Raw genomic sequence first — 24549 nt, 5'->3', positions numbered from 1 at the left:
GTGTCCACGGGCAGAAAAGCCAGATAGGCTTTTGAAGAAGTTCTTGTTAGCATTAATCTAGAGAATGAAATAGAACTGGGAAAGACTGTAGGGAAGGAGAAAAGTTGGAAAGCTGTGTTACAATAATTGAAAAATTGTAAAGGCTTGGAATTAAAGCAATAAGAGGGATGGGCTCAAGTAACAGGAGAAAAAAAAATGGTAACTTAGTGAAAAGGTTTGTAGGAAGTGTTAAATAAGGCTTCCAGAGAAATCCCAATTTTTCATCTCAGATACTGGATAAATAGTGGTGTTACTTATTGAGAAAGTAGGAGGATGAGTGTGGATAGGGTGGGAAGTGAAAGTGTTCATTTCCTGGGTGGCTGGAAGGCCCAGTTGGTTAAGGGTCTGCCTCTGCCTCAGGTCACAATCCCAGGATCCTGGTATCTAGCCCTGCATCAGGCTCCTGGCTCAGCAGGGAGTCTGCTTCACTTTCTCCCTCTGCTCTTACCCCACCCGCCTCTTGTTCTCTCTCTTAAATAAATAAAATCTTTTAAAAATAAAAAAAAATGTTCATTTCCTTTCACCATATTTGTTCCTTGGATTCTAGGTTTGGATACAATATTGGTTATATATTGCTGTATAATAAATTAGCCCCAAATTTAGTTAAAACAACAAACAATTATTATCTTAGAGTTTCTCTAGGTCAGAAGATGCAGCCTAGCTAGGTGTCTCTGTTTCAGGGTCTTTCACAAAGTTCCAGTCAGCCTGTTGGCTGGGGCTGCATTCATCTCAAGGTTTAACCTGCTGGAGCATCTGCTTTCTAAAAGGTGGAGCCAGTCTTTCACTGATTGTTGGCTGGAAGACTTATCCTCGCTGCATGTACTTCTTCAGGAGTCTGCTTGAGCATCCTCAAGACATGGCAGCTGGCTTACCCCAAAGCGAGCTATTTAAGAGAAAGAACCAGAGAAAACCACAATGTCTTTTCATCTTGAAAGTCAAATACTGTCCCTTCTGCTCTATTTTCCTCATTAAATATGTTAGTAAGTTCACACCCAAGCCCCACCTCTTGAAAGGAGGAATAAAGAAAGAATCTGTGAACATTTTTTAACTACCACAAATGCCATGAACATTTTAAGGATATAGAAGAAGAATTAGGTTTAGGGTAGAAAAGAAAGGACACTCTGTTCAATGTCTTATTACCGATAGGCCGAATCTAATAGAGGTGGTTGATAATTTGAGTTTCAAACTCAGAAACCTGGTTTCATCCGTACAGATTTGGGAATTGTTGGTATGTCTGTGGTAATTGAGAGAAATGGAAAGGGTAACAGCAGAAATTAGTAGAATGAGAGAAGGATCATGAATGGAGCCCCAGAGAAAACCATATGACTTCACTCAAAGAAGTTTCATTTAAGTGGCCAGTATGGAAATCATGTTTATAAACATTAAGGAGTGAGTAGAAGATGAGGTGGAAACAATGACATTTTTCATTGCCAATTGATCAACAAAACTTGGAAATAGTTTCACTCTTTAGATCTTCTTTTGCAACTGCAAAGGAAGTTAACCTGTTCCTTTCCATTTCTACTTGGATTCTAGTTTTGGACACTATAAACATTTTAGATATATTACAAGGAAGTATGGATTTAGGGTAGAGTGGGGAGAAAATACTTTAATATTTTATTATGAGCATACTAAATCTGGAGTTTCTGACTGATACACATATTAAGATGTTTGCTATGTGTTAAAGGTATGTGGTACCTTTTAATCAAACTAAAAAAGTGATATCAAGATTTATTAAGTTTCTCATTGAGATGTAGGAATAAAGATGTATTTCATTGATCCTTCCACTGTAGGCATGTTCCCCTTGGGTAATGTCTAGACTTACAAGGTATGTAGGGGCAGACAAAAAAAAGTATCTATCTGGGGATTGAATTTGATCTTCCAGGTTAATCTTACTGAAGGAGTTGAGGCCCAGCTGTCTATCTCTAGGATGGGACTTTGAGAGTGCCTCCTCAAAAAGAAAGATTCAAACAGCACAGGCATAATGTACTATTGCCTTGGCATACATGTTTGCTTTCAATATATGGACTGCTGGAAAGTGATCAAGCGAGGAGCTACAAAAGGATTGTGTTTTATTGCTATACATGCATGGTATATTCTAGTTAATTCTCCAAGGAATGGGAGGAAAAGCCACAGAATGAATTAATTGCGGTTTTGAAAGTGAAGAAACCTAGAGTCTGTGAATAGTGGGTTGAATTCCTCCTTCCCTTTTCTTGAGAATATGCATTTCTTGGAGGGGAAAAGGAGGAAATCTTTTCTATACTCCCTATCCTAGGTTTGGCTTGCCTAAAAAAGTACAGCACAGGAGGGTAAGTGCATATTAATCTTAAGAGTCACAGTGCAGCAAGGCAATGCCACACTGGTTCCGTGGGTTTCACTTCTCTTCCAAGCACTGCATTAATGCAGCATCCACTCCAGCCAGGTTTTACCAACACAGAGAGAAGCCATTCTAGACCCTACCTGCATGGTTTTGCTCATAAAGCTATATCTTGGATTATTATTATTATTATTAAAGCTATATCTTGGATTATTATTACTATTATTATATGCTTGAATTTATGATCACCTATAGAAGTTTCTAGTGGCTATTATGACAATCAGATTTATAAAGAGTAAGGACTAAGGAGAAGGTGAGGTGGAAACAATGGAATTCTTCATTGCCACTTGATCTGCAAAACTGGGAAATGAATTGATAATTTCTTGAGATGTAAAGATAAATAAGATTGTTTTCTGTCTTGAGGGTATTCTCTAATCTAGTTGGAGAGATGGATATGTTCAATTAGCTATAATACAGAGCAGGGTTTAAGTGGTGCGGTAGTGCACAGGAGTAAGAAAAGGGGGTGCGTGGAAATGAGAGAAACTCATGGTAAAAGTCACCTTTAAGCTTGTTCTGAAAGACAAGTAAAATATTAATAGGGACAATAAGGAGGAGGAACATTACAGCATGAGGGAAAATCCTGTGAAAAGTGCTGATTTTCAAAAACAGCAAGTATGCTCTTATAACAAGCATGGAGTTAAAAGAAGATAAGTGGGAGATGAAGAAGTAAGTTAGAGCTTGATAGTGGAGCGTATTGATGATTATTCCCAAAGAGTTTGATTTGATTCTAAAAGCAGTGAGGAGACATTGAAGGCTTTTCGAGCAAAATGACATCAATTTTAGGAAACTTATAAAGAATTATTCAGAGAGAGGAAAGACATGGCAAGGAGGTGATAACTCTACAAATAGAAAGTGGATGGAAAAGGTGTAGATTGGAAAATTATTTAGTTAGCAGCTATGAGATTTGATCCTATCTCCCAACGAATGTTTGACTCCTGTAACAGAGTTGCAGGTAGGTTATAGACACCAGGTGTTGAGACTACTATACAAAGACACCAGGTGTTGAGAACTATACAAAGAAGAACTAAAGCTCATGGGACATGATGTAGCTTGTGTGTGTGGAATTACGAAGTAGAGGTTTCAGAGACAACTGAAATTTCTAGCCTGAGTGCTGCCACTGACTGAAATGAAAATATTAGAGGAAGAATATAGATGGCCTAAAAAGACTACTTGTTGTGTTCAACCAAATGTCAGCAGTTACAGTTAAGGTGATAAGGTCCTATGGAATCTGTACACTGAAAATGTGGGTCTATAATTTAGAGGAGAAAAATAGGAAGATTGGGTCCCACCTTTGGGCTGATAAACCAGAAAATTGGGCCAGACATGTCTGGGACCACACTGGCCTTTTCTTTCCTCTACTTCCTCTGTACTGGGGCCAGTGGACAGGGAGTTTGGTTACATACCAGATTAACTGAGCAAATACACTGAGAATAATGGGAAAGAGGAAGGTAAGAATAAACCCCATGGTATTAGATTGGAATTGGAAGTATCAGAGTGAATTTGTTATACTTAATATATATGGAGAGAGATGGAGAAACATATAGAGCTGTGTGTATGTGTACATATGTATATGTATTTCCTAGTTCTGCCGATAGAGCATAGAAGCAGTAACCCTCACATAGCAATGCACAAACCTATCACCCAGGTTTCTAAACTGGTTTCTTGGTTTCCAAATTCCATTCTTCACTAAAAGAAATTAGTGTTCCTTAGAGATACTATCTCGAGACTGGGGCAAGGAAAATATAAGATGAACCTGGAACATAGTCTTACACCAGAGAGTAAGAAAGTGCTCAAAGAGTGATGGATGCATGTTAAAAGAACATAAAGACTAGCTTAAAAGAGTTCTTAGGTCTGGGAGAATTTGAGCATGAAAGAGTGAAAGTAACATTATAATGCTTTAAGTAAAATAGTAATCTACAAGCTCATGCTGGCATAAATGAATAAATGAGGAAGATGGAAATATTCTGTTCTACAGTAGATTGCCAACCAATAAATCCAGAGGGAATGATGAAATTAGAAAAATCAACTTGAAGTCATTATAGAGAGAATTACTTAGCTGAGAATCCTCAAAGGATGCTAAATATGGTGGGTGAAAATTTGATGGCAAATAGGAAAATTCACATAGCCTTTTTTTTTTTTTTTTTTTTAGGATTTTATTTATTAGAGAGAGAGCACAAGCAGGGGTGAGGGGTAGAGGGAGAAGATTCCCCACTGAGCAGGGAGCCTGATAAAGGACTCCATGCCAGGGTCCTGGGATCATGACCTGAGCAAAAGGCAGACGCTTAACTGACTAAGCCACCCAGACACTCAGTAATATTCACATAGTCTTATTAAAGAATCTCCCTAGGAGATAGTTATTAGGTATAACATACTTGTTTGTTTACTTAATCCAGAAGAAATCTGGCAGAACTATCTTAACTAAATGATTAAAACTAATATCACCAGTAATAAGACAAATCAACAATGTGTGTTTCTTGCTATGCACCAAGAAAAGCACATTACTTAGGTGGTATTACTGTCTGACTCACCCATTGTTACTCTATTTCAGAACAACAAAGGATGTACAAATTCAGATTAAATAATATGAAAGATACCATATTTCAAAACCTCTTGAAAACATTTTACATGGCAGCCAAAACTTGTCTGGACAAACCTGTGACTCTTTCTGGTGTGGCCAAAAACAAAACAAAACAAAACAAACTTTTTCTTTCAAACAACTTTTGAGGTCTCATCATCTACAGGTAATGTTCTCCAATGCCAAGTAAATGTAAGTCATCCACAGTTTTTCAGGTTGGTCTTTCAACCACTGCCCAACTTAGGCTCTGAAATAAACTGTAGGGGTTTTTGGTTTAACCTGTTAGATAGACTCCAAATAAGTAAAGAGGATGTTGTGTCCAGAGACAGTCTTACTGACTGCATTTTTCTCCATGCGATATTTAAATTTGCTCCTGAAGTTTTTAACCCAAAGTGAGAAATGAGTCAGGATAAATGATAAGTGATTGCAGTCTGTTTAAAGTTAACATTTCTAGACAACTAAGACATAGAATGTATTTTACAGAGTTTGTGTTTTATATTTAACTATTTAGTCATGGGTCCTAACAATATGCAAACAGCAGTTTTACTAATGTGAAAAAGAAATAATGGAATACGATTTACAAGTATAATGTCTGCCCTCTGTCTCATGAAAAGTGATGCAGATTGTAGTTTCCCAAGTCCCACAACGGGCAGCTGGAAGTGGTCTCTGTCCAATTCCAAAATGCAATCTCATAGAATTGCACAATGAACTCTTCTGAGTTCAGGAGAAGAGTGAGGGACACTGAAATCACAGTGCGTGAGGCTTGAATGTCTCTGTACATGTGTGCATGTTGGGAGGCTGATAAAGTGGTGGGTCAGTCCCTAATTCAGTTTGGCTTTTTTTAATGCTACACTCTAGTGCCTGAAAACTTTTACTCTTAAGGAGCAAGGACTGTGTAACTTACTAAGTGCCTAAGGCCAAAATGTCATTTTGCATATAAGGGAGAGCTGAGTTAGCTGTCAGCCAAGTCTTCTGTCTCCCAGGAGCCTGTGCTAGAGTTAATTCACATCCAGCAGTTGGGAAGTCTTTAGAATGCTAAGACTGCCTCTACAACTTGGAGAGAATTATGAGAGGTTGTCTCAGAAGTAGGCAGCCTAGATTTGGAGTTTAATAGAAGAGGCATGTGGTTGGGTAGAGGGTGGGAAGTGGGGAGTATGGAGTCTCAACTCCTTCATTTGCTAAGACCATATCTCCCCTCTTTGCTCTTTGGTCTTTTCATCTGTGAAATGCAGATATGTATACCTTGCTAGCATACTCTATAGGTTCTAGTGACCTTCCAGTAAATAATGAATATAAAAGTTCTTTTTAAACTGCAAGTCCTTGGGGGCACCTGGATGGGTCAGTGGGTTGGGCCTCTGCTTTCGGCTCAGGTCATGATCTCGGGGTCCTGGGGTCAAGCCCCGCTTCAGGCTCTCTGCTCGGCAGGGAGCCTGCTTCCCCCTTTCTCTCTCTGCCTGCATGTGAGCTCTGTCAAATAAATAAACCAAAATAAATAAGTAAACTGAGAGTCCTTGTGTAAATGTGAGTTATTGTCAGATCAAATCAATGAGTAATGTCATCTGAGCTAAAACTTGAAAGGAGTTTGCCAGATTGGAAGGGAAATTTCAAGCTTAGGGACGAAGCATAGTCCATGTTCAGAGGTGCAAACATGCGTAGCATGTTGGAAGGGCAGGTCATTGGTGTGGCTAAGACATAACCAGTGTGCCTCTGGGCACAGTGCTGGGGAGAACTTGTCACTAAAAAGCTGTGACTGACTTAGAGACTGTGGCATTGTCTTGAGGTGGGGAGTGAGGAGAAGCTTGTTAATGGGGGTAATAATAGAGATGGACAACATGGTTAAACTTCCATAATGAAAGCATGGCAATTTAAAATATGTAGGCTGGATTGGGGGGCAGAATGGAAACTAGGAAAGTCTGAAAGCAGGGAGATCAGGTTAGGCTATTTTTCAATCTAAACCAAAGCTTCTAGTGATCCATCTTACTTGGCCATCTGTCACTTCTGTTCTTGCAGTACCAAATAATGCCTGCCACATATGTGAGAATGTGGTCAAGCCTGTGAGATAGAAGGTGCCCATCGTTAATCTTCTAGAGTTGGACAAGTCAGAATAGAGTCATAAGTACTGCAGACCCTCATGCAAGCTGGGTCCGGTGCCTCTCCTCCCTCCACAGCCCAAAGTTAAATGGGGGTAAGTGTTCCTTTGCAAAAATTGTTCTTTGGGGAATTAAACTATGATTAAATTGTCATTTGGAAGCACACTCTAAATCCGGAAGAAAGGCTGGTATCCTCCCAAGTAAGTCACTTAAAAAAGGGTAGTTAACTCTTTAAATGTCACTTTTACCTAGTTGGTCTCTTTCCTAACCTTTTAAAACTTGGACCCTGGGGTATAAGAAGGAAAAATAAAATGAGCCAAGTAGCTGAGCCCAGAAGCCCAAACTGAAACCTAATTTGCCTCCCTTCAGAGATTTGAGAGTCAGAGTAAGTCATGCCATGAGCTCCTCCCCAGAATATTTTAATGTTTGTGTGATAATTATGTTAATGTTTAGAAGTTTAAAATGAATACTATAGCTTTGAATGAGAAAACTGGCTTACCCAGTTAAGACGAAATATGTAGACCAGCATTGCCAGCCCATGTGGGTCTCAGAGCATGTCTCCTGCCCCTCATTCCTTTTCAGTTTGATATCTGAAAAGGGTATAAAGGCTTCCTGTATTTTTTTCTCATAATACAGAGCAGGTGGTTTTATTATGTACATAACTTACTAGCAGACTAGTTTGTGAAGACCTAACAGAAGCAATGTTAGTGACTCTGAGAAAGGATTTCTGTTTATGAAGGAAGAGTAATTGCCACTCCAGGAGAGTGGTCAGCCTTTGTGAGGAGTGGCTGGCAAGGGTCTCTAGACACACTCTACATCTGCTAACTCCGTGGCTTTTCTTTTTTCCTCTTCAGCTGTGTGGGTTCATGTCTAAGTTTGTTCCACTTATCCAGAATACTCAACAATGCCACTGGGTCTGAAAAGGGACTGAGGTGTTAATCCATTTTGATAGAGATGTACATGATGCTGATGTCATTCATGGGTAACTGTAACCAACTTGGTTGGCTATTTCCTTGGCCATAGAGTGTAGGTTTTTGAAACTCTTTTTGATGTGTAAGTACCTCATCTGTAGATATGTCATTATTGAAAATTCCATTTCAGTTCATTCTGCTTTTGGATATTTTCACCAAAATAAAAGTACCTTTAAATTGTGTTACATGAGTTTGAATATTTAGTATCTTAGGAACTCCAAAAACTTTGTTGGACTGATAGATATTTACTTCAGACATCATATCAAAATGATCAAACTTGGGGCGCCTGGGTGGCTCAGTGGGTTAAAGCCTCTGCCTTCGGCTCAGGTCATGATCTCAGGGTCCTGGGATCGAGCCCCACATCGGGCTCTCTGCTCCGCGGGGAGCCTGCTTCCTCCTCTCTCTCTGCCTGCCTCTCTGCCTAGTTGTGATTTCTCTCTGTCAAATAAATAAAATATTTTTTAAAAAATGATCAAACTTCCCTAAAACCAGAAAATCAATACTGTTGATTCCATCAAACAGTATAATCAAATGAGGCCCTATTCATGGCTTCATGTATTTTTAACCCCTGTTGAAACTCCTACTATCCTCTGCCCACTTAGTCATGAGCCTTGGCTCTGAATGACCTTTAGCAGTTGCTTAGAACTCCTCTCAGTTAACCAAGATTTGCCTTGGGCTCTGAGGGAAATAAGTAGAGGAGTTCCAAAAATATTCTCAAGTTTTCACATGAGTAGCATTAACCAAGTAATGTATCTTCTCCAGTGACTATTCCTATTATTTACCTGTTTTTATACTGGAGTGGTTTGTTTAAAAAAAAAAACAGAAAGTCACATCTCGACACTGACACTGTCCATGGATACAGAATACATTGGTGTATGTTACATTTCCTCTCAAATGGTTTTACAATGACTTCAGATAGCCATGAGTAACTGAATGCATTGGCCAAGACAGAATATCTTACTTACTTCCTTTCTCTGCCCTTGAAAAAATTAGTCATTCTCTTATTGGGTTCCCCTGCACTTTGATTTTATTTCTGATACATTTGTTGAATTATAATTACTTATTTACCTCTACTAGACCTTGAGGTCAGAGTTAACACGTTTTTGCCTATTAGGCATCTGCTGTATAGTCCTGCCCTAGTGCCTGGCATATGGTGAATACAGTGTTAAATTGAGTGCATTTGTCTTGATTTTTATAGTTACATACTAGCAGCTTTTTCAGAGACATGGGTGATCAAAACAACTTGGCCTTTATCTGTACTACAGTAAGCATTTTACAGATTTCATAGAAAAAGATGTGTAAAACGTTTGATGAACAAAAATGTTCATGTAAGTGAATTTAAAGAGGAGAGATCGGGGCACTGGATGTAATGCCACCTCCTGGGAACAATTTCTGAGTTAGGACTATTGTGAGCTATATTTTTTTCTTTCTCTTACAATCTTAGTAGTTTTTCTTAGATTCCTTCCTTTTGAGCTACAACATAACCTGGATATTAGAATTGTTTTCTTTACCCCACCCTAGTTGCTACAGCTGATGAATCATAGAAACCAGAGAAGGGAAAGACCAGTGAAGTCATCTGGTTCATCTCCAAATTAGGGAGTGGAACCTTGGGATTTGGGGAAGACTAACCTCTTATTTAAAAAGAGAAAAGAAAAAACTAGCAGCAACTAGTGTTGCTTGGAGCAGCTCACCCATCTGTTCACCTTTTGGTGTTTTTTTTTTTTTTTTAAGATTTTATTTATTTATTTGACAGAGAGAGAGATCACAAGTAAGCAGAGAGGCAGGCAGAGAGAGAAGGGGAAGCAGGCTCCCCACTGAGCAGAAAGCCCAATGCAGGGCTCAATCCCAGGACCCTGAGACCATGACCTGAGCCGAAGGTAGAGGCTTACCCCAGTAAGCCACCCAGGCACCCTTCCCTTTTGCTTCTGACAGTATCCTGAGCTCTACCCTATTAGAACACAATCAGGAATGCTTTTCAAGGGCCCTAGAAGCACCAGATGCCAAAGTGTTAAGGAGTTGAACTAAAACTGTACTACCTGAATAATAAAGTTGGATTCTGAATCTTCCAAAGATTGTTTTAACAGCGTCTTAAAGAATTTGAAACTCTGTTTTAGCAAGACCTTACAAATGTAAGAGCTAGCAAAGAACTTGCAGATGATCTGGGCTAACATGTGTAGATCTCAGATGCAGAAACTAGGATGGAGATGGTAAGATATTACAGATATGCCCGGGTCAAGATGATAGGCCTCTCAATCCATTTCTCTCTGTATCACAATCGCCCAGTGTCCTCCCTCATAGTGCTCTCCTCTGTCGTCTCTCTCTCCTCTTCCTACTCTTTTGTGTTGTTGTTTGAAGTGGCACAGATGATTTACTGTCGGTAGCTGCTCTTCATGTCAAGCAAGCCTGACCCTCAAGTATTGCATGTCATTGGGCCACAGAGGGAAGGAGATGCCACCTCAGCTCCACCTGCAGCCCGTCTACCACACTCCTGGCTTCCCTTCTGCAAGCTTCTGTTTTGTTTCAGCTGCCAAACCTCTCCCATCCAAAGTCTGCTCTTGTACTTTGGACTTTTTAACCAGTCCCGGTGTCCTTTGCCCTCTCTTGGGCAGCTTCTTAATTTCTTCCCATAGCATCCTGACATACCGTTGGTCTCTTGAGTTCCAAAACTGGCTCCATACTGCTTGCTATTTGCTAATGTCCTCTTACAGAGTTGGGAGGAATATTTGTACCCTATCAATAGTGGCAGCATTTGCATACATGTGTCCCCAATGTAAATTTCCTTATCTAGTTACCTGAGTATATCACAGGTTCACAGTATTCAAAATCTAAACTCCTCTGTAGCATTAGAAATATTCAGCTGTTTTCCTATAAGTTTTATTTTGGTAATATTCTACACAGATTTATTTACCTTATTTTTTCCCATTTTATTTATTTATTTTTATTTAAATTTTGTTAGTTAACATACAGTGCAGTATTGGTTCCTGGAGTAGAATTCAGTGATCCATCACTTAACATACAACACCTAGTGGTCTCCTCAAGAAGTGTCCTCCTTAACCCACATCACCCATCTAGCCCCTCCTTCACCCACCACCTTCCATCAACCCTGAGTTTGTTCTCTGTCATTAAGAGTCCCTTATGGCTTGTTTCTCCTCTCTCCTTTTTTTTCTTTTCCCTTTTCCCGTATGTTCATATGTTTTCTCTCTTAAAATCCTTGTAAGAATAAGACATATGATACTTGTCTTTCTCTGACTGACTTATTTCACTTAGCATAGTATACTGTAGCTCCATCCATGATGTTGCAAATGGCAAGATTTTATTCTTTTTGATGACTAAATTATATTCCATTGTATATATATACCACATTTTCTTTTTTTTTTTTTTTTAAGATTTTATTTATTTATTTGACAGACCGAGATCACAAGTAGGAAGAGAGGCAGGCAGAGAGAGAGAAGGAAAAGCAGGCTCCCCGCTGAGCAGGGCTCATGCGGGGCTTGACCCCAGGATGCCAGGATCATGACCCGAGCCAAAGGCAGAGGCTTTAACCCACTGAGCCACCCAGGTGCCCCTATACCACATTTTCTTTGTCATTTCATCAGTCAGTGGACATTTGGGCTCTCTCCATAGTTTTGGCTATTATGGACATTGCTAAAAATATTGGGGTGCATGTAACCTTCAAATTTGTATTTTTTTTAATCCTTTGGGTAAATACCTAGTAGTGCAATTGCTGGGTTGTAGGGTAGTCTATTTTTAACTTTTTGAGTAACCTCCATACTGTTTTCCGGAGCAGCTGCACCAGTTTGCATTCCCACCAACAATGTGATAGGGTTCTCCTTTCTCCACATCCTTGCCAACACCTGTTGTTTCTTGTGTTGTTAATTTTAGCCATTCTGACAGGTGTGATGGTATCTTATGATGGTTTTGATTTGTATTTCCCTGATGATGAGTGATGCTGAGGATCTTTTCATGTGTCTGTTAGACATCTGGATGTCCTGCCTATTCATGTCTTCTCCCATTTCTTAATTGGATTATTTGTTTTTTGGGTGTTGAGTTTGTTTAGTTCTCTATAGATTTTGGATACTAAATCTTTATCAGGTATGTCATTTGCAAATATCTTCTCCTGTCCCATATGTTGCCCTTTAGTTTTGTTAATGGTTTCTTTTGCTGTGCAGAGCTTTTATCTTGATGAAGCCTCAGTGGTTCATTTTTGCTTTTGTTTCCCTTGCCTCCAGCGACATGTCTAATAAGTTGCTATGGCTGAGGTCAATGACATGTGTTCTTATAAGAGACAGAGGAGGAGAAGTTCCAGAAACAGAGAAAAAGGCCACGTGAAGATGGGGAAAGATTGGAGTGATGCTGCAACAAGGAATATTGACAGCCACCAGAACCTGGAAGGGACAAGGAAGGGTTTTTTCTTAGAGCCTCCAGAGGGAGTACAGCCTTGCTGATACATTGCTTTCATACTTCTTGCCTCTAGAATTGTAAGAGAATACATTTCTGTTATTTTAAGTCATGAGGATTGTGGTAATTTGTTATGGCAGCCTTAGGAAACTAACATAGGGTACATGAGCATAAATAGCATATTTGAAAAATGTTTGTTATGTATTTATCCTTGATTTATAGTTTGGATGGGTATGGAATTCTAGTTGCAAAATAGTGACTTTATATTTCTTTCCTGATACATTTGTAAGTTGGCATTCCTCTGTAAATAAGAATTTTCCTTATCCCACCTTTTTTTTTTTTTTTTTTTTTTTGTCATAGAGCACGCATGCATAAGCAGGGAGAGCAGCACGCTGAGGGAAAGCAGACTCCCCCATGAGCAAGGATCCCCATGCAGGACTTGATCCCAGGACCCTGGGATCATGACCTGAGCCAAAGGTAGATGCTTAACTGACTGAGCCACCCAAGCATCCCCTTATCCCATCTTTTGTGTGTTTTCTTAAACTACCCATTTAGACAATTCAAAGTAATGCAATAAATTTCTATCATTATTCAATGTCATGCTCAGATTATCTCAAATTTTAACTAGGAGAGGCTCCTTCTAATTGACTTTGTCTCTTTTCAATAAGTTGTTTAACACGAAGATCACCATGTATTTTCTCTGCCCCATTTCTGGAACCAGCCCTTTCTCCTCGGGGAACTGTTTCATTTACTGGAGAATGGTATTTTGAAATTAAGATCTGAGTGTTGAATATAATCCCATTCTTATTTCTTACCCTTCATGTATGACCTTTTAAAATCTCTCAGATCTTTTAGGAATTGCTCCCTGTTTGCATCAAGTGTTCTGAAATTTCATGGTGATGGGCCTCAGGTTTGTTTGATTGGTTGGTTGGTTGGTTGATTCTATTTATTTTGTCTTTTTCAGTCTAAAAACTCATGGCCATTAGTTCCAGAAAATTGTCTTCAGTTATTTCTTGATGATTTTCTCCCTATAGTTTTGCCCATTTTTTTTCTTTCTAGAACTATTATTTGAATGTTGGATTTTACAAATAGTTCTTTTTCCTTTTCTGGCCAAGTTTTTAAATACCAGCCAGTGTTATATACTGGTTATATATAACAAGGCTCAAAGATATAGCAGCTATATGGCTAGAGAGAGTCTAAACCATATAATGCAGAGGACTTGGGGCCAGCCTGTGTCTTACCGAAGCAGTGATCATATGTGAAAAATATGGTGTGGTGGAAAAGCAGTGATTTGAAAGGCAGGCTCAAGACCTCTAGCCTCAAGTCTGCCATTTACTGGTGTAAGGGTTATAGTAGATTGTCTGTACAAGTGGTTGCCAACAATTCCATCCACCCATGTCAATACATGTCACTTCCTTTATGAAGAGGTGGAATCTTTTTTCCCTTCTCTCGAACCTGGGTTAAATGACTTGTTTTGACCAGTGGAATGCAGAGGAAGTTTTGTGGGCCTGGCCACTTCCACTTTCATTCCTGAAAGCTATCAACCACCTTGCTGCAGAGAGAACCTTTTGGATCTTCCAGACTCTATTTGGGTCACCCTAGCCAATCCGAAATAGACCAGAGATGAGCTGACCCAGTGAACTCTGCCCTTTGCAGAATCATGAACATAGGGTTGTTGTTGTTTTATGCCTGTGAGATTTGGAGGTAGTTTATTTCCTAACAATAGTAACTGAAACAAATTACTACCTGGATGTGGAGTATTGCTGTAACAAATACCTAAAATATAAGACATTGACCTTCTTGCCAGGCAGTAATAGAGAGTAGACAGTTAGTGGAGGTTGAAAGGGTGGTGAGGAAATTGCAGTAGGAGGTTGAAGGAATGGCAGCCTAGCTTATGCTTTGGCAGAATGTTTAACATTACCATTGCCTGGGATAACATGAATGATAGAAAATATGCCCCGTGAACTCTGAATCTAGCCAACGAGATTTCTAGGCAGAATCCTGAAAATGCTAATATATATTCTATATAATATATAATATATTATATAATATATATATAATATATATTCTATATAATATATAATATATTATATAATATATATAATATATATATTATATCTCTCTATATATCTATCTATCTATCTATCTATCTATAGATATATATATCTATATATATCTATATATATCTATATATAATATATTATATAATATATAATATTATATATATAATATACTATGTAATATATTATATATAATATATATTAGCATTTTCAGGCTATATGTATATTATATATTATATATATTAATAATATACATTATAGCATTTTCAGGATATATGTATATAATATATATTATTATATGTTAATATATATTATATTATATTATATTATATTATATATATGTAAGTATAAAGGAGAAAAGTGCACTAAAGAAAGATGTTTGGCTTTCAAGCAGAAATTGCTAGCTAGCTAGTGAAAGATTACAGAGTGAGAAATGGCCTCAGAATAAAGATCAAGTTGTGTGTGGCTACAAAACCTTTTTTTTTTTTAATTTTTAAAATTCCACATAGGGGCGCCAAGATGGCATGGACAGTTAGGAGTCCAACTCTTGATTTCAGCTGGAGTAGGGTTCTTATGGGTCATGAGATCCAGCGCAGCGTTGTTGGTGTCTGGGTTCAGGGGAGTCTGCTAGAGATGCTCTCTTTCCCTCTCCTTCTGCTCCTTTCCCCCCAACTTCTGAGCACTCGTTCTCTCTCTCTCTCTCCAAAAAAATCAATGAATAAATCTTAAAAAAAAAAAAAAAAAAAAGATTCCAGAGAGATTTAATATACTTTGAAGACCATCTCAGGTCTTTTAGGAATCTTAAGTGCATTGTTCTAGCCTGATAAGCACGAAGTAGAGAGGTCTGTTTTTAGAAGGAATAATACATGGGAATTTGGGAGCATGGAGTTAAACCTCATTAAGATTTACAGAAAACCCATAATGTTTTTGAGAAAATTGTATTGGTTATAAATTTTTGGAGAATGAACCTCAGTAAGATTTATAGAAAATCCACATAGTTTTAAAGATAATTTTTTAAAAATAATCATGTTAATGAAAGAATTGACAGCTTTGGTGGACACAGAAACAGGACAAAATGAAAAGTTTCTGGACCTTTGTGTTTCTACTGGCATGAAGCAGATTGAGAGAACTACTCAGCTACAAATATGGGCCATTCTTAAGGAAAAGGAGATATTTCAGACAGTAGTGAAGAGGCCAGAGGGCAAAGCCCAAAGCTTATCAGACTTGGAGCAGGGATCCGCAAAGTACAACCCATAATGCCAATCCAGCCTGTCACTGTTTTTGAATAACCTATAAGTTAAGTGTCCTGGTAGCTTCAGCTTTTCTCTTTGAAGAGCCACACCATTACTGCTCTGGTGTAGAGATGAAGACTATTCCTCTCATCTCGAGGATGAGAGACTAAAGACAGAGAGGCCTAGCCTGCTTTCAGACATTCTAGCAGCTGAGTCACAATGGTTAAACCCCTTTTGATCCTCCAACCCCATATGAGCTGCCCCACCCAACATCATGTGGAACACTCAGGCTATCCCCACTGAATCCTGTCCAGATTGCAAAACCATGGGCAGAGCAAATAAACGGTTATGTATGTTTCAACCACTAAATTTTGATAGTAACTTGATACATTGCAACAAGTAACTTGAGAGCATTATTTAATCTCTGGACTGGGCAGAAGACTTTAGTTGGGTTCCAGCTTCTCCGTGTATAAAAATTAAGGATTAGACAAGTTAATCTGAAAACTTCTCTCTGATCTAACATTCTATTACTCTGAATTATTCTATTATTCCATAATTTTTGTGAGTGCCTATCATTGCTAGCTAGTTACTATTAGCAGTGTTCAGATATGGTAGACAAAGTGTGAATAAAATAGAGGCTTTAGAGGACAGCATGCAGAAGAGTAGACATAATCTGTGATCCATTGTAGTAAACATTCTCCCCAGCTATGGGGGAAAAAGAAAAGAAAAAGAGACTCTTTGCACAAAGAGATTAAAAAGCTCTTTTATACTGACAGAATTGGCCCCACATTCCTCAGATAGCAAACCATGACTTCTTTTTTTTTTTTTTTTTTTAAGATTTTATTTATTTTATTTTGACGGAGAGAGAGATCACAAGCAGGCAGAGAGGCAGGCAGAGAGAGAGGAGGAAGCAGGCTCCCTGTGGAGCAGAGAGCCCGATGCGGGGCTCGATCCCAGGACCCTGAGATCATGACCTGAGCTGAAGGCAGAGGCTTTAACCCACTGAGCCACCCAGGCGCCCCACCATGACTTCTAATAGCTTCATTTTTATAACATCAGTGTAAAGTTCTGGAGCTTGAAGCAAACTGGCTATTTCACAGATATGTATGTCTGAATTTGCTAGGGTCCCAAGATAAAACAACAAAAACAACAACATTCTTTTGGAGACATGGTGAATTTTATGTAATGCATATAATCTGAATTAAATCTTACCTTCTGTAGAGGGCCCACCACACATAAGTAGGAGCAAGAGGCTGTGCACCCTCCCCTGAAAAGAACAGAACGAGGCAGAAGCCTGTCCACCATTGTACTCAGCCTGCGTTCCCCTTCTGTTCCAAAATGTTCAGACAAGTAGGCAGATAAACATGATTTCTGCCTGTATAAGGCTTCCAGCCTACTTTTTTTTTTTTTTTAAGATTTTATTTATTTACTTGACAGAGATCACAAGTAGGCAAAGAGGCAGGTGGGTGGGTGAGGGGGGTGGGAATCAGGCTCCCCGCTGAGTAGAGAGTCCGAGGTTGCAGGGCTGGATCCAGGACCCTGGGGTCATGACTTGAGCTGAAGATGGAGGCTTTAACCCACTGAGCCACCCAGGAGCCCCTCAGCCCAAATTGAGCTATAAACATAAACCAGGGGGCTCCTAGGTAGCTCAGCAGTGGAGCCAGCCCCCCTTGATCTCAATAAGGTTGTCAGTTTGAGCCCATATTGGGTATAGACATTACTTAAAATCTTTCTTAAAAATGCAAATCAGAAATTGTATTAAAAGATTTTATTTTCTGTGTGTTCTGATAGGCCCCATTATGTATCATTATAAATGAATGAACTGGGTAACGGTGAGCTCAGGGCTGAGCATCAGGGCTGAGCATCCAGAGACAAGCCCCCACTCCCCTGTCTTGTGGCGAGTTGGCTAGGTGACCATGAGCATGGCTAACAATGTCTTTTGGCTTTTCTTTAATTTTATGGTTCTCTGAAGTGAAATAATGGTCAACTAGAAAGTAAAAACAGACCTCAAGATAGGTGGAAGATTAAAACACATAAGCATCAGGATTAGAAGAGGAGCTAGCTCCCTAAAATGTGTGCAAGGAAGCAATTCAAAGGTGTAGGGAGAGGTCTTCAGGATTTTTAGCCAAACACTCCTGCTAGTTTGAATTCTGTGTACAGTTTTGAGCAGTCACACACAAAAACTTGTTTGCTTACATGTTGCCAGTGTGGTTCGTGGAAATAGAGAAGGGAAGAAAATCGAGAAACGGAGCAAAACCAAGCGGAGGGAGCTGGCAAAGAGGCTGTGAAAGACCGGCAGTTATGAAAGAAGGAAGGAAAGGTAACTTCTTTGTTGGAACTTGAGGCTCAAAGCCACCGGCCCCACCCAGCCCTGACGGCCTGCCACGACGACGCGCGGCACTGCCAGGGCGCGGAGTGCTGAGCGCAATGCGGGAGGCGTGGAGAGAAGCTGAGAGGACGGCGCTCCAGAAAAGCGGGCTCCTCTCGGAGCCTGAGGGGGTGGGATCTTGGAGCCTGGCTTTGGCCTCCCACCCGTGTCTCTCATCCCAACCCTGGCTCCAGGCCTGGCTGCGTGCTCTAAGGCCCCGGGCGAGCCAGTCTTCACAGGACAGGACCCAGTGGATCGCCCGCCCCACTCTCCTCCCGGGAACTGCTTGCTGGTCAGAGGTTAAGCTAATATGTTTGCAGACGGTAACTGGGAGCTGGAACTGGATGCCAACAGCCCCTCCCCAGGGGAATCTCGATTTATGTTTCCTGGAACAATTCTTTCAACCATTGCATCGACGCTTAAGAAGAAAAAAAAAAGTGACTTAACCAAGCTTACTTGCTAATTTATTAGCCTAAGTCAGGGGCTGAGAACTCGACGTGGCGCTAAAAAAGTAAAAGGAGGGAAGGGTGGAAGAAGGGAGGCCGCTAATGGGCCTCAAGAAAGCCTCCGCAGTGCTTTAATGGAGGGCTGGGCGGAGGGCTCGGGGACCGCTCCCGCAGGTCGAGGCTCAGAACGTTCCAGGGCGAGGCCGCCCCAGTGGGCGGGCGGGCCAGGGAGGGTGAGTCACCCTGACTCCGGGTGGGAGCGGGCAGGGGGAGGCGGGGCGGGGCGGGCCTCCCTTCACAGGGAGGATGTGGCGGCTATAAAAGCCCCACCCAGGGCAGCCAGCTCTGCTCCACAACTGGGGACGCTTGCTGCTTTCGGCGCCGGGCCCAGGTAAGCGGGGTGCGCCCCGCCCTCCCGCTATGGCCCCGGGGCCGCCGGCGCTAGCGGGGCGGGGAGCAGCGGGAAGAGAGGAAGACGGCTTTACAAAGAGCCTTGGGCCACAGGAACCGGGGAGGCCGTCCAGGGAAGGGGCTGAAGGGGCGGTCCGTACAGGGGTTCTGTGGAGAGCAGCACTGTAGCAAGGTGGTCTGGGTAAGAGTGAGGGGGACGGGTTGTGCTCTGGCGTTAGGGTTGCAAGGCAGAGGGAGGGTGTGGGGCATCCCCCCGAAGTGCTCCCAGGAAACTCAGAGAGGGGTGCCGGGGAGGGGAACGGAGGAAGGCCCCACATTCCAGACGCGCCGGGAGCGGGGGTAGGCAGGGTGTGGCTGCTGGGGTTGCCTTGGGTCCCAGGCTGAACAGGCTTGGGGGCATTTCCCTCCACGTTGAACAAAAGCTTAACGGCCATCTAGAAAGTAACCTCCCTCAGTTTTACTTTGTTTGGAGAAAAAAAAAAAAACAAAAAAAACAAAAAAACCCAACCACAACCAAACCCGCATTTGTGGAACTTGTAGGACCAGCTAGAGGGAAACAGTGGGGGGCGGGGGGGAATGAGAGGTGGGAGTTTGTAGGGGTTGCTACCTCTCTCCCCAGTAAAACAAAAGAAAAAAAACCTCAGCGCATTCTCTTTTGTCTAGATTATCTTGTAGGAGAACAACCTCTGATTTCAGGGTTATCTGGAGAGTTTTCCTACTTGGTAGACCATTTTTGCGTCAGGAAGTGTCCCCTAGGGTTGGGGGGAGGGGAGGAAGAGGGTTGTCACTGTTACTCCACGAGTTGCAGTAGTGAGTCAGGAACAAGGGTGTAGAAAAGGGCGTTGCCCGGAGACTGCTCCTAGAGCTCTGAGGCGGGTCTCAGAGCTGGTAGGGAGGGCTGGATTCCATCAACTGGCTGTTGAGAAGGTAGGAGGAGAACACGATTTCCTTACCTGGGAAAGTGGCCTAAGGATGCCCATTCTTACCTCCACTTGCACAGTTATTGTGGTAAACTTTGAAAAACATGTTCTTTCAAAAATAAATATGTAATGCACACCGAAATCATTAGGTGCCGTGCCACTGCAGATGGTCACTTTTATGTTGAGTTGCTTTTTTTAAGCTGTGAGTATTCTGAATCTGTGGAAGAGCAGTGGCTTCATGGGTGCACACACTGGGTCTTTATCTAAAGCCTTAAGATCCTAGAGTCCAGGGGTCTGGGCATTCAGCTCAGACGGACTGTACCGATGGATTCTGTCCAGAAATCTGGGCTACTGTGCTGGTCTGGAACCTGGTGGTTTGGAATGCAAAATGTACCTTCTCACTGAAACAATATTATAAAGGTTTTTAGGTTCCCAGGTTAGCCCAGAAATTCTACTTGAGGTGCACTGTATCTAAGTACTATATTGATAGTACATGCTTAATTTGGTGGTGGAGGGGGAGGTAGGGAGGAAAGGTGGGAGGATAAGGGATGAGGATATGTGGGTAGGAAGAACAAATTTCTGAAATATTATTCTGGAACTTTCCTTGGTTTTGAGATTGGCCCTGATTATTTGGAAAATTATATCTTTGCCCCCCCCCCTTTGTTTTTTTCCAGCTTCCTCCTGTGTCCTTAGCATCCTTCTTGTTTGACATATTATAAAAGCCATTACTCTCATCATTTCTGCTGCTGCCCCCTCTCCTTCCCATTTCAGTGTACTTACACCCAGCTAGAGGCTAGCAATTTGAATCGATATTCAATAAGTTAGGAATGTTTGGTGGTCCTGAAATCCTCAGCAACCTAAACAGATCTGTGTTCTGTGAAATTAGAGGGCGTGGAGGTAGGGAACCACATAATTACAACATTCAGGTCTTGTGAATGAAAGAAGATTTCAGATGAAGCCAGGTTCAGAGAGGCAAACTCCAGAGAGGAGTCTGCTGGCCAGTGGTGCTAAGACATTCCCCTCCCTTCATCCAAGTCTATCGATTATCTAAAAACTTAAGGGTTTCTCCGAAAGTATCTATCACATCTGTAGTGCAAGGGTGTGCCCATCAATGTGCATTTCTTTAGTTAAGGATTTATGATTTGGAGACCTAGATTTTGTAATTTCCCACAGTGCCAAATGGACTGCCTGTGGCAAATGCCCAGGAAATACTGCTTATTCACTGGCTTTGATTAGGTGCCTGTTCTTGGATTGCATGTCAGTATTTAACATCTTGTGTCTTTGAGCTATTAAAGTACTGTATTGACTGACATTAGGCTGGCTGTTGTGGCCATTAGTTCCCTGACAAATTTCTGATTTAAGTAGTTTTCCTGGCAAGGTAGGTATCCTTCTGTAATTGCTATTGATTTTGGAGGCTGTAGGCTCTTCCTGCAGCATTGGGCCTAGAATCTTGCACGGACACACTCATGAGCCTCGTTCAGGGCTGTGGGCCTGCTGAGGCATTTTTTGTTAATGGAGAGTGGCCCTGTCACAAGGAGGAGTTGCAGTCTCTAGTGGTTTGCTTTGAACATCTATTCATTCCATAGTATTTATTGAGCATCTATCAGGTTCTACTTGCAGATAGAGGTACTGGGTATGCAAGAGTGAACAAAACAGACTGAAAAAAGCCAAAACTGAACCAAAAACCTGCCCTGTAGGCTTGAAGTCTGTTGGGGAGAGGGGAAAAAAAAAAAAAAAAAAAAAAAGGACCAAGTAAATGAATTATATAGATAGTAATTAGTTTTTGAATTTTACATTTTTCCCAAATTAATATTTTAGTTTCCAAACTTGGCAGGGGCTCATTTCCCCCTTTAATCTAGATGTTCCACAAAACTGAGTGTCATATTTAGCCTGCCTTGTGGTAGTGTTTCTTAAAGTTATTGTGACTTAACCTGCCTTCCAGATTTGATTGTGAGAGTTAAACAGAAATGGAATGCTCCTTCTTTTTTTTTTTTTTGCACACGTGAATCCATCTCCCTCATTTTCCCTGGTGCCACACCCCATTCTAGTTAGAGGCTACATCAGGAAATTCCAGTTCTTTTAAAAAATTCTTTCCACCCCTTCACTGGCATGCTTTTCCTTCTGTTACCAGAAGCAGTCTCCATCTACTTAGTTGGGAAGCAGGTCAGCAGTAGGGGTCAGGAGATGCCCAGGCTTGTTTTGGGTGGTTCCAAACTGAGATTAGTTCTGAATCTCTCTTCTGGGGTATACCCTGAAGCTTGAAGACATCTGCTCAGTCTTGTCAGAGAGAAGTCAGAACATCCAAGTAGTCCGAGTTCTAATCCCAGGTTTGGTGTGGAAAGTTCTGAATCAGGGGAATGGCTGTGACCTGGAGTCCTTGCTCTTTGTCTCTCTGCCACACCCAGTGTACACACTCATAGCTCAGAGGAAATTGGGAGTCCCAAGGCCACTTGCAATTTCTTCCTCCTTTCTCCTCCTTCCTTGTATTCCAAGTGCCCTAGGAGATGTAGGTTACATTTGGATGTTGTCCAGGGGACAGAGCTAGGACCGGGGTGGCCCTGGAAGTACAGAGGTAGGGTGCTGGGGTGGGAGTGGGCTGTCTTTCATGATGAGGAAGAGGCTGCCCGTGAAGTGACCTGCCAGGCTTTGTGAAGATTTGCAAGGAAACTGGCAGCTTAAGCATCCTTTGGAACTGGAACTGCATGTAGGATGTTCATTCTGAGCAAGAGAAAGAAAATGGAGCAAGGGTGCATTGAAAAAAGAAGCCATAATGATATGGAAAGACCTCATGTGTGTAAACCATCCATAAATGCCACTGAGCACCTACCGTTTGGTAGGCACTGTGCTCTGACCCATAAGGAAACAGAAGTGGATGTGACAGAAACCCTACAGGCAGATAAAATGGAAGACCATCTTTATATACTCATTTTTTAAAAAAGATTTTTATTTATTTATTTGACAGACAGAGATCACAAGTAGGCAGAGAGGCAGGCGGGGGTGGGGGGGGGAAGCAGGCTCCCTGCTGAGCAGAGAGCCTGAAGCGGGGCTTGATCCCAGGACCCTGAGATCATGACCTGAGCCGAATGCAGAGGCCTTAACCCACTGAGGCACCCAGTCACCCCTATACTCATTTTTGATATTTCACAGACCCACTGAGATAGGAGCACGGAGCAGGGAGAGGTGCAGGAGAAAAAGTACAGTATTTTTGTATCCTGAAGTCTCATGAGGGTGTCAGCTACTCAAGATTGCATGTTCCCAGAGAACCTGGGTCTTGAGGTGGTAGAACTGTGCTGAGTGTGTTCAGAGGAATTACCACCCCAGTGTCACTGCAGTGTGTGTGCAGGTGCGCACTCGCTGGGGCGGGGGGGGGGGGCGGTGGGCTGTGTAGAAGAAATTTATGGAAGTGTAGGTGAAGTCCAGAGTGTGGGAGATCTTTTTTTTTTTTTTTGAAGATTTTATTTATTTATTTGACAAATAGAAAACACAGGTAGGCGGAGCGGCAGGGAGAGGGAGGAGCAGGGACTCAGTTGCAGGACTTGGTCCCAAGACCCTGGGATCACGACCTGAGTCTAAAGCAGACACTTAATCGACTGAGTCACCCAGGCACTCCGAAAGTGTGGGAGATCTTGAAGGCCGAGGTTAGGCTTTTTTTTTTTCTTCTTCTTCTTCTTTTTTTTTAAGATTATTTATTTATTTGAGAAAGAGAGAGAGATAGAATGCGAGCAGGGAGAAGAGGGAGAAGCAGGCTTTCCGCTGAGAAGGGAGCCAGATGCAGGGCTCAATTCCAGGACCCTGGGATTATGACCTGAGCCAAGGCAGTTGCTTAACCAACTCAGCCACCCAGGCGCCCCGTTTAGGCTTTTTCTGTAGACACCAGGTCTCCATTAGAAACAGAGTAAGTGGGCCATAAAACATTGACATTGTGCTGTAGCTCGAAGGCCTTGATTTCCTAACCCTGAAAGTGTCCCATGCCAAATGACTTCATTCTTCCTGCCAGTCTCTTTCCACCCACTCCAAACCCATGACCAGGGACTGACGGAGAACCTCTGAGAACACGAAGTTGCCACGTAGGTCTGATGGGAGCAAACAAACACATACTGATTCAGATCAGGTAGCAAAAGGGACAAGCCAGAGCAAGTGCTGTTGTGTCGGTCCTGCTCAGTTTGATCAAGGCCACTGGGCACAATTCCAGGTTTTCTGCAGGATGACTTGGCCCAGTGACTCAGGCATTGATCAAGACCATAAATCCCAGGAGAACAAGTTGTGTTTTCAGGAATGTTCTGTTGAATAAAAAGTGCTTGGGGGGGGCGGTGAGGAATAGACAAAGTACAATATGAATTCCTCTCCCGACCCCATTCATGCAATTTTTCCCCTCCCCTTTTGGTTTAAAATTCTGGTCTGGTCCTGTAGACCAGGAACGCTGCCCAGGGAGGGTTTTGGTGGGGAAACCCAGCCCTCCATGCTGCCACCCACACGCATTTTCACTTTAAAAAATCCTCGTTTGTACCATCCAGTTCCTGATTGATTCATCATGGTTGCTAGGGCTGTGTTTTGTGGTAACACATCAACACCACGTTTAAACTGTAAAGTGGGTGTGTCAACGAAACTGCTAGATTGTGCTCAGATTTTAGATTTGCCTGTGTAGACCAGCCCATTGCAACATGT

General features: G+C 41.8%; 1 protein-coding gene across 2 annotated transcripts in view; it reads left to right on the top strand.

Annotated features, from left to right (window-relative positions):
* Window positions 1–18816: 18816 nt before the first annotated feature.
* ANXA2 (annexin A2) overlaps window positions 18817–24549 on the top strand; it is a 45278-nt gene continuing 39545 nt past the window's right edge. The window contains exon 1 of one of the 2 annotated variants that reach the window (XM_046007749.1): window positions 18817–18944. The gene's annotated coding sequence lies outside the window, so the exon portion shown is untranslated. Of the gene's footprint in view, window positions 18945–19091; window positions 19146–24549 lie in introns of those variants that run through there. The other variant, XM_046007750.1, reaches the window with a different exon arrangement.

Source organism: Meles meles, chromosome 6 (assembly GCF_922984935.1).
Source record: "Meles meles chromosome 6, mMelMel3.1 paternal haplotype, whole genome shotgun sequence".
Lineage (NCBI taxonomy): Eukaryota > Metazoa > Chordata > Mammalia > Carnivora > Mustelidae > Meles > Meles meles.
This window is presented reverse-complemented; position numbering and strand designations above follow the sequence as displayed.